This window comes from Rhinolophus sinicus, chromosome 16 (assembly GCF_057876585.1).
Source record: "Rhinolophus sinicus isolate RSI-liver-muscle chromosome 16, RSI-T2T, whole genome shotgun sequence".
In the NCBI taxonomy this organism is placed as follows: domain Eukaryota; kingdom Metazoa; phylum Chordata; class Mammalia; order Chiroptera; family Rhinolophidae; genus Rhinolophus; species Rhinolophus sinicus.
This window is the reverse complement of record NC_142516.1, coordinates 1,717,640-1,728,289: the sequence shown is the minus strand read 5'-3', so window position 1 is coordinate 1,728,289 and position 10,650 is coordinate 1,717,640. Positions and strand designations below refer to the sequence as shown.

Here is a 10,650-nt window from a genome sequence, read left to right as displayed (position 1 = left end):
TCCATCATGTGATGACTTGGTCCCCTAGTGCCAGGCCCCGACGAGAGGCTCCCCCCGGACCTGCCTGCTCCCCACCCCTCCACTCATTCAGCGCCCCAGTCCTGGATCCCCTCATTGGCAAAACCTGGGGTTCCAAAATGGGTTGATGCAGGCCCCTCCCAGCTCTTCCAGAGCCCACAGACCACGGGGCACAGGGGTGGGGGGAGAGATGTGCCAAGGCCCAGGCGTTGGCAGCCCAGTGTGACCATGACAGCAATGAGGGCCGCAGAGGCAGGACCTACTCGCAGGGAAGTGAGATCCAGGCTGAGCCATGGTGAGGGGGTGGCAGAGGAGGCCCACAGGATGAGGCTGGGGGGAGCAGGCAACGGCAGCAGAGGGCTCAGCCTCCGGTCTGTGGGCAGAGGCACCACACTGAGTGTTAGCTGGAGCTGAAAGAAGAGCCCCTATTCACACAACAGAAAGATGCCTCGTGCAGGCAGGCCGCTGCCCTGACGGCTCATGGTCCCCTGAGCAGGGCCCAACCTGCACAACCACACGGGGCAGCCCTGCCAGGTTCAGCTCTGCCAGTGGGGCCTGGTCCCCGTGTGCAGAGGATATCGCCTGGCTCCAGGGCCAGCCCCCTCCTCCACTGAGCCCACTTCTGAGGACCCCCCCTCAACAGTTCCCCCACAGGGAGGAGGTCCACCGCTTGCTTATTCTTCAGTCACCCCTGCTCCTTCACCATCTGCCAAAGAGGAAGGAAGTCTCCTGTCACTGGCCCCACCTGTGGTGGCCAGTGCTGGGAACAGGAAGCCAGGGGCATCAGGCTACCTGCCTACCTGTTCTCAGCCGGCCCCTCCCCCAGGAGGAGCAGGAGGGGGAGGGGAGGCTGGGCCTGGGTCTGGACAGGTCCTGGGGCGTCCAGCTGGAGTCTAGGGGACCCCACCCAGACCTGCCTGCTGCTTCTTCCCAGTTCTGAGCACACCGGTCTGGAGAAGCTCTCTGAGGTCTGGACATGCCTGGGCAGAACCCACCATCTCCCCCTGGCACCCAGGGTTCCCTCCTGTAAGCCCCACCTGAACCCCTTCTGCCAGGAGACAGGCAGTATGTAGGCTCTGAACTGAGAGGAAAGCAGGACCCCGCCACGTGTGCAGCCCTGGGGCGGCCCAGGACCCCTGGGAAAAGCTGACATTCACAGCCGGCCCCTCTCACCCACAGGGGGCAGTGGCACAGATTCTCCCAGAGGTGGACAGGCTGATGAGGGTCTTGGGCAAACGTCCTGTTCCCATGTGAGAAAACTGAGGTGTGGGGACGGGTGGACCTGCCTAGGCTGCCCGCAGGGTCGGGGGCTGGCTCAGGCCCAGCCCCTGCCCAGCTGGTGGGACGAGGCCTCTTTGGGACCGCTCAGTACAGCCGCCCAGCCTCCCGAGAACCCAAGGGCACCGAGCCATGGGGTCTCGTCCCTGGCTTCGCCCCCACGGGAGAAGAGCTGTGTGAATCGGGGCGGCAGGGGCACGTCGGGGCCTGAGTCTGCGACTCGGGTTTCCGCCACAGCACTCAGCGGTGCCGGTGTCGCAAGAGTGGGCAGGGAGCCTGGCCTCGGGCCCTGGGTGGGTCTGGCCAGGGGGCCCTGGAAGGTCCTTCGTGTGGGACCCCAGAAAGCCCCCATTCCCCCAGGCCACCCCAGTGGAGAGGCAGGCCCACCCCTCTACTCTGAGGCCCACGCTAGGTCCCTGACCCCCGGGTGGGCATGGAACAGGTGTCTATCTCCTTCCCCTCCTGGATCCACAAGTCACGTGCTGGGCCTGGCACAGAAGAGGCACCGCTGTGGGCATGGGCTCGAGGCAGCGGGTCCCAGGCAGAGCTGTGCAGCCCTGGGAGCCCTGTGTGGTGATGGAGCCCATGGGAGTGGGCACGCCCCCCTTCGTCCTGCAGCCCCCTCCCAAGTGGAGAGCACCCGGCCCTGCCTACGGAGGGTGCATCTGGCATGGCAAAGGCCTGTGTGAGGGTCCTGGGAGGAGGGCAGTGTGGGCAGGAGGCCAGAAAGCCAAGCCTGTGTCCCTAACCTATTCACCTCCCCTCTCTGGGCCTCAGTGCTCTCGTTTTTTTCAATAAGAGGTTCAAACAACGCTGGCTCTGGGGAGACATCAGTGAAGCCCCCGGCCTTGCTTCCAGGCGCCCACAGCCCTTCCCCGCTGCCTGGCCGAGGCTCCCTCCAGGGGCTGGGAGCCGACCCTGCAGCACTGTTCCCAGCATCTATCTCTTTTCTGGGCAATTATCTCAGGCCAGGCGAGGCCACCCCAGATAGCGGGCACTGGGCGGGCTGGGAACGCCTGGAGCACCCCCGCCCCTATGCCCAGCCTGGGCCTGGTGAGGTCACGCTCACAGGGGCCCCTGATAACCCGCCTGGCTGGGGGCTCTGGGCTCTGTATCCAGCGCCCTGTCAGGGGAGCCAAGATAACCAGGACCCAACCAGCACCTCCTAACCCCAGGGCCAACATGGCCTGGGCCCAGGTGTCTTGAGGGAGTGGGTCTGTCGTCCCCTCCCCTCCACATTCCAGGGAGGTCCTCTTCCAGGGGGGCACAGGGGACATCTTCACTCCTGCTTCCCTTCTCCCCACTGTGCAGAGGTGAAGATGGGGGAGGGGTCCTGCCAGTCGGGAGCTGAGGGAGGTGTGTCTTAACGCCGCCCCTGTACCCAGCACATCCCAGCCTCCTCTGGCACATCGGGCAGAGCAGGGCTGCTTCCTTCACTGGGCTCATCTGCTTTGGGGGCTGCCAGACTCCAGGCCAGCAGGCGCTGTGCTGACACGCCCCCCTTGGCAAACGATGACCTCTTGGCTCCTCCCAAGCTCTGTCCACCAAGCTTTGCCTGGCTCCTCCCAGGCCTGTTGGCAGAAACTCCTTGAGGGCCCACCTGGGCCGAAGGCATTGGCCAATGGCTGGTGTGTGGCTCTAGCCTCATCTCAGGGCCTCCCTTGACGCTTGGGGTGGGCCCCTTACCTCCCATGCACAGGGGTGCACTTGGGCAAAGTGTGGGTTAGAAAGAACTCGACCCCAGGGGGGCTCTAAGACCGGGCTGGCTCTACCCAGGGCCAGGCCTCCTGCTCTGTATAAGGTGAAAAGGGTTGGGGGTCGAGGGCACGAAGGCAACATGACCAGGTCCCTGTTGGAGGGAGGACAGTGGGACATGGGCATCGGTGGGGAGGGTGTCCTAGCCCCTTGGAGCCCTCAGGGCAGGTGACACTGAAGCAGGGCAGGGCAGATATGGGCTTCAGTGGCACAGCTGTCTGAGGGGGCTGGGATCCCATTGCCAGCTCAGGCCCCAGCTGGCGCGGGGTGGCCTGCAGTTGGGACTGGCCCAGGCCACCTCAGCTAGCGGGCTGCCTTTTGGGTGACCCCTTGGCCTGCCCGTTGCGTGTGGCCACAGGCAGTCAGTTTTCCGGACCCCGTGTTCATTGCACAAGCTCATGACATTGTCAACACAAAGCACCGAGTTGCATCACCAAGTTCCCAGCCCGGCTTCCTCTTTACTCTGTGGACGCCTCGGCAGAGGGTGAACGGAGACCTGGCTCTCCTCGCCGGCCCGGGGCAGGGTGCAGACCTCTAACTGCTCCATCTCAGCCCTTGGCAAGGCCCCAAAGCTGCCTTGCTGACTCTGTGAAATGGGCTGGGGTGTGACCCACAGCAAGAGCTGGCTTCGGTCAGCCCGGGGCTCAGCCTCCAGGCTGCGGGGCCACCAGTGAGCAGTGGGACACGATGACTCTGGCACCCATCACAGGCGAGAAAACTAAGGTCCAGAGAGGCACCTAACCTCCAAGAGCCCCCCAAATGCCTCTTCCTGCTCCCGGAAGTCCTCCTCGACTGCTCTACCTGGAAGGGGTCTCAGCCTCCCTAGGTAATGGGCAGTCCTGTCCCACTGCTGCTCACAGCCGCCCCTGCCCAGCAGGGGCCCCTTCTGGGTGGCTTGGGGACAGTGCGTTTGTCCAGTCCTTCCCCTCGGCATACATGAGGCATTCCCTAAATGTTTGCTGATCATCTCAGCTTCTTCACCTGTAGAAGGGGTGATGGCTTCCCTTGAGGGTAAGGACGCAGGCGATGACATCAGAGATGACACAGGTCTGTCTCCACCCAGGATGCTCACAGGCCGTGGGGAGAGGCCAGGGGGCCAGGGGAGGGCTCTGGCCCAGGAGCCAGGCCTCTGGTCCCCACACCCACTTGAGGCTCTGAGCCCTTGAGGGGCTCCTGGTGAGGACGTGCTACGGAGAGGATGAGCAGCACCAAGTCGGGGTCTGCCTGCCGTCCCCCAATGGACCCCTCATTTACAGAGCAGCCAGTCTGCACCGGCTCAGTGTAGACAAGCTGGCAGCTGTGGAGGAGGGAAGAAAGGGAAAAGCAGGGGCAAACCGGGATCCCCACTGTCGGCTGGCTGCCACCCAGCCCCTCCCCCACCCCCATGGTTCTCACAGAACCAGAGCCAACCTGGACGACACATCTTGCCTGACAATAAATCTAAGCTCACATCATCTTTTCCTTTAGAAGACTGAATGCCCCTTCAGAGCACCCCCTCTCCCACACGCCTCCCCATGGTCACTAGCCAGCCATCGCCAGTCCCACGCTCGCCACCTGCCCACGGGCCCCACCCAAGCTGGGAGTCTAGCAGGTTGGCCCTGCAGCTTCTGCCCTGCTGCCCGTGGGAGCGGGCGGGGCCCCCATTATAGTGTAGCTTCGGGGCTGAGCAGGCCCGGGCCTCCATCTCCTCGCTCTCTCACCTCCTTCCTCCTGGTTTCGGCTGGTGGGGCGTTTATTGCCCTGAAACACAGGTAGCGCACCTAGCCCTGGCTTGTCTCTCTGTGCACCTGTCTGGGAGGCCTGTGGGACGCTCCTGCTCACCCTCCCCATCCAGGGGGCCTGGGGAGCAGCTGACTGCTGGGGGCCAGGCTCAGATGATAGTTCTCGGGAGCCACCTGCACTCCCCAAACCTGGCAACCCCCTGCAGCCGCTGCCACCAAGGGCACCTCTTCTCATGCACTGTCCCCTTTACTTTGCAGCCGCTCCAGGTGCCTCCACGTCCCAACTCGCAGGCAAGGCTCTCAGGACTAGAGAGGCAGCCGCCTCCGGTGCCCTCTCCCCACCCACCACCCCAAAGCCTTATGGCTCCAACCAGGACCCGCCTCCCCGAAAAGCTCCTTGACAGATGGCTCCTTGATGAACACAGGGTGCTACACGGCAGGCACGCGGGCACGTGGGCACGCAGCAGGGCCCGTCTGGGTGGCCTGGGAACTTGGCCTGCCCAGCTGCCCTGCGTCTGCCTCTTCCAGTGACCCCACCCCAGAACCCTGGGCTTGTCCTCCAGCCCACAAACCAAGTGTCTTGTCCCCTCCCTGGCCTTTGGCCCATGGACACCCTGTCCTGGCACCTTTGGCTCATCCCCCCCTGCCTAAATTCTACCCCTCCTGGACAAGACCTCCCCTCTCTGGTCTTGGTACCTGCTCGCGACACTTTCACTTCCTTCTGCACCAGCGCTGTCCTGGACGAGGGATCCATTCCAGAAGACCCGCAGGCCCACAGCCATGGCTGAGGGGTCTGTTCTGGGTGCTATTCTGAGCTCAGGGCCACACGCACCATCACTTCCAGCCTCCCACTGAGGCATTTGTGTCCCCTGGGCCTACCTGGGCACAGACCCCTAGAGCCTATCGGACCCTAGGGACAAGCCCTGGGGCCCCAAACTTTGTATCATCGCCACTCCTCCACACCCCTGTGGTGGCCCATGGCCCCCTGATGTTGCTCAGCCCCCCCCAACCCTGGCAGCCTGATGGTCTCTCCATGCCACCCTCTCTGGCCACCTCTTAAGGTCCAACGATGGTGACAATCCCTGACATGATGGGGCTGGCCAGGGGTCCAGGCAGGATGGAGTCCATGCCACTGCAGGAAGGAGGGGCCCTGAACCCCCAGCGCCTAATCCCACACCTGACCACTCCCCAACAGCCCAGTCAAGTCTCGCCCGACAGGTCACCCTGCAGGCGCAGCATGTTTGGACAGCTGGAAGTGCCAGAGCTGGCCCGTGACCTGGGCCGGTCGTCTGTCTGGAGGCGAACATGGGAGCAGGCCTGAGCAGAGGAAATCACCTCCATCAGGGAAGGATAACTCAGCTGAGGGGGGCCGGCCCGGGGCCATGGGGGCTGGGGGAGGGGAGAGAAGGAGGGGCCACTGGAGAAGGCTCTGGAATTTGCTGTCAGCTGCAGTCTGGGAGAACTCAGCCTTCTTGGGGAGGCAGTGTTTTTGGGAACTGAGAAAGCAAAGCTCCCCCAACATCCTCCCCCTTCAACATCCCCTCTGGCGGGAGAGCCGGGGGCGGACACATGTGAACAGATACATGATGCAGAAATTCCTGCCCTTGGCCCTGGGGGGCTGAGCAGATGGAGGGGCTCCTGGGCCCCCCACACCCCCAGGCTGGGGCTCCAGAAAGCAGCTGAGGGGTGGGGGTGCTCAGGGGCAGCAGGAAGACATGCACAAGCCCCCACCCCTCAGCCAGGACCCAGGACACGGCTGTGCCTGGGTTGGTGAGGCCAGTAAGGGTCAGTCTGATGTGGGTGTCCATGGTGTCACCTGACATGCCTCAGTTTCCCCTTGAGCACACTGAGAGGTTTGCACTTTGCCTTCCCAGGCTGTGGGCAGTTGTGAGGGGCTCAGAGGCTCCCCTTGCCTGCCAACGGGGCCAGGGTCATGGAGGGAGAAAGGAAGCACTGTGACCTTCCTTTCCTGGCCTGGTGACTAGGCTGCCCAGCTCCACACAGCCCTCACTCGGGTGTGACGACACAGAGCCAGGCATGACTTCTGTCTGTCTGCCCTCACTGGGGGCAGGACTGCGAAGCCAGCACCCCCAAATGGCGCTCCCGGGGTAGCCCTGGCTGAGCTGCTGCCCAGACGCAGGTGCTTTAAGCAGCCCCTCTTCTCAGGGCAGGAAGTCCCCACCATGGTCTGAACACACCGTGGGGATAGCCCTTCCTCACAAGGAGCTGGAGCTGTCCCCAGGTTGGAGCTGAACTGTGACTCCAGGCTCCTTTCCAAGAGGGAGTGGGGCCATGATGGTGAGGGTCCCTCGGGGCTGAGCAGGGGCAGGACAGATCCTTGGAGGAGGGGGGTGGGCAGGGGGATCTGAGTAGGTGGGGGGGACCAAGGGGTTTCTGCCAAACACGGAGTCTTGGGGGCAGCTGGCAGGCACCTCAGTGCCCGTCCTTTGCTGTTCTCCATCCCCACTGGTCCAAGGAAAGCTTTGTTCTGGGCGCCTCTGATGTCCCTCCAGCTCTGAGCACCTACTGTGTGCCAGGCTGTGAGGTGGTGGTGGGTGACAGGCTCCCACCCTGGCAGGCACTGCCTAAGCCCTGCTCTTCCTCAGAGCACTGCTACAGGGCAAAGACCGCATCCTACACAAGGACATCTTGGCTTAAAGAAGTTAGGCAACTTCTCCAAAGTCCTGCAGCCCCCAGGGGCTGACTCTGAGCATTGCCTCCCAGGCCCTGGCCCAGATCGCAGAGTGAAGGCAGAACAGAAAGAGCCAGGCTCAGGGGAGGCCCCCACCCTGCCCTGTGCCCTTGCATTTCAGCCTGGAAAGCTGCTGGCAGAGGCGAGGGAGCTGGTCCCAGGGTGGGGCACCGCCCCACTCAGGTCGAAGCCTGCCAGGCCCAGCCAGAGCCGCAGGCCCCGACCCCATTACAGGATCTGCAGGCCCAGTGTCACCGGCACGCTCAGGGCGCTGGTCCATGCCTGGGCCAGGCCCCTGCAGGCTGAGAAGCTTCATTTATTCAGGACCTGGGTGCATTCTTAGGACCTGGGTTTTCCTGCTTGTCCCTCCTGAGAGGACCCGCGTTTGCCATTTTCTGCTCCCTGGAAGTTTCCAGCACGCGGGTGGGAGAAGGGTCTGGAAACTCATGGAAGAGGATTTCAATTTATGGAGCCTGCCTCTACATTGCTGTGTGGCCTTGGGCCACCTCTTCCCCTCTCTGGTCCCTTCGGCACGCATGTCCAAAGTTGTAGTCGGGGCCGGCTGGGTTGATTAGGGGACCACAGCTTCTCTTCCCTGGCCTCGTCTTGACTTCTTAGGAAATACCCTTGACAGCACGTGGGAAGACCCTGTTCTTGGTGCTGTGGCCTCCGAGACCTCTGACCCTGGCCCCTCCCACTGAGCTGTGGCTGCAGCAGTGACCTCAGGGCTCCCGTACACGGTCCCTTCTGAGGAGTTCTTCCTCCGTTGTTTCGTCCTAGGCCCACCGAAGCCCCCTCCTCCCTGAGTGCTGGGCACTCCCCAAGTCCAACGAGGGGTCGTGGTGTTGGCTGCTGACCAGGCGTCTCGCCCACCTCTCTGGGCAATCTGTGAGGACCGGCTCCATAGGCGCTCAGTCAGCTCTGGGTCATGCATGAATGGCCTCTCGCTCTGTGGTCCACACTGAGGCCCAGTGGTCAGCTGGCGGGGCTGGACAGGAGGCGCCACTTCCTGGGCTGGCTGGTGACTCACAGACCCGTTTCTGGGAAAGCTTTCCCCCCACCCCCACCAGATCCGGATGGTGCAGAGTTGGCGTGTGGGGACCAGCTGCGGGAAGTATGGTTGTGATTAGAGGCCGGGGTCTGGGGGAGGAGAAGTGGGGACAAGGGAGGTATGAGGTACCTCGCTGGGACCCCTCCCGCCTCTGGGCCACTGAGCTGGAGTCCCCGAGCGACCATGCTGAGGCCAAGCTGGCCTGGACCTCCCCAGCCCAGCGCACTGGCCCTTCTTGGGCCTGGGTTTGGGCCCCAAATGTGGTCCCCAGGTCCTGCCTGAGCCCCCCCCCCAGGCCCTCTTAATGACAAAAACACTCACACTCAGGGTGGGAGTTAGGTCTTTCACGTGGGCTTCGCCGACGCGCAGGACGGACCATGAAGCTGGCGCCCCTGCGATTCCGCTGCTCAGAGGGGCTCAGAAGAGGTCGAGCTGGGCTCTGGCCAGGTCTGGGTGTCCAGAGGAAACAGGCCGCTCTTAAACAGGGGGTGGGATGTGGGGTCCGTCCCCATGAAGCTTCCAGGCCAGAGTCCAAATGCCATTTGCCCAGCAGGTCCCTGGAAAAACATCCTTCTACAGAGGCTGTGGGAGGGGCCAGAGGGGAGCAGGCCCCTGGCCAGGTCGGGAGCAGGCCTGGCCTCCTGAACAAACATAGAGAGACCCACAGTGACCTGGAGCTAGGCCCTGGGCCAGCCCCCTCCCAAGCCCATTTGGCCCCCCGCGGCCACCCTGCCCTGGCCCGCTGCAGGGGACAGCCGGTGAGGGAAGGGACAGCCTTCTGCTCCCTGTGGGAGGAGCCTCAGCTGGCTCCCTGCTCAGCCCCTGCCTGGCTGGGGACCCTGGGCACGGCTCTCTCTCTCTCTCTCTCTCTCTCTTTTTTCTTTTTTTGTCATAACAGCGTTATTGAGATAATTCTCATGCCATACGATTTTCCCATCTAAAGTGTACAACCCATCGCTTTTCAGTGTGTTTCCAGATATGGGCAACCACTGCCAGTCAGTCAGTTTTAGAACCTTTCCGTCCCCTCCAGGAGACATTCGCTGCCCTTTGGCTGTCTCCCCCCACCCTCAGGCCCCCGCCTTAAGGAGCCGCTAAGCTACTTTCTGTCTCTGGATTTGTCTATTCTGGACATTTCCTTAGTGGAATCCCACATAATGTCTTTTGTGACTGGCTTCTGTCACTCAACACGACAACCTCAGTGCTCATCCTGCTCCTTTACCTGTCTGAATAATATTCCACTGTGTGGCTAGACCACGTTTTGTGTACCCATCGCCTGTTGACAGATTCTGGGGTCTTTCCCACCTTTTGGCGGTTGCTGTGAGCATGTGCAGGTCTGTGTGTGAACGTGTGTTTGCATCTCCTGGGTACATATATCCCCTGGCTGGGGTTGCCGGGAGACGTGGTAGCTCTGTGTTTAATCCCTTGAGGAACTGTCACCTGATCTCCCAGTAGTTGCCCCATTTCACATGCCACCAGCGGTGTCTGAGGGGGCCCAATTTCTCCAGTTGCTCACCAGAATGCCCCCAGCAATCCAGGCCCTTCCCTCCATACTGGGGCGGCCACAGGGGCGGCCACACTGGGCAGCAGGTGTCAGTGTGAGCCCCGGGCATGCGCTCTACACCTCTGAGGGCTGGTGTTACCAGCCCTCCTATTTCACAAGAGCCTCCAGGGCTTGGGGGAACGGCCCACCTGCGAGTGGAGTGCCAGCATTGGGCACAGGCTGCCGGCTCTGCCTCTTTGATGGTCAGTTTTCCCCATACTCTGGGTAAGACAGGAGTTCAGCCAGTGCTGGGCCCTTCTCTCCATAACTGAGCCTGCCCAGGTTTTGAGTAGGCCACTGGGCCTGAGGCTGGAGCGCCTGGGACCAAGTAATACTCAGGCGTGAGGTTCTGGAGGGTCCTGGAGGACCCCAGAGCTTCCTGGGCCACCTGGGCCAGATACGAGTGGCCACGCAGCTGTGGTCCACAGCCACCTGGGTTCACCCCACTGGGCTCCCATGGACGCTCATGGGGCACACAGCACCCTACTCCCCACGCTGCTTTCTTTTGACCTGAACCCCTCTGGCTCACAGGGGCCTCCCTTCCCACCCGTTCACTCCTGGCCTTGGTCTCTGGTAGCCAGGAATTTGGGTGCTG

General features: G+C 62.6%; 1 long non-coding RNA gene across 1 annotated transcript; it reads right to left on the bottom strand.

The window, feature by feature from the left end:
• Positions 1–7,913: 7,913 nt before the first annotated feature.
• Positions 7,914–9,315, bottom strand: LOC141571379 (uncharacterized). The gene is made up of 2 exons (XR_012496131.2): positions 8,837–9,315; positions 7,914–8,569 (listed from the first exon to the last, which is right to left on the bottom strand). It is a non-coding gene; the product is annotated as an uncharacterized LOC141571379 (long non-coding RNA).
• Between the last annotated feature and the right edge of the window lie 1,335 nt (positions 9,316–10,650).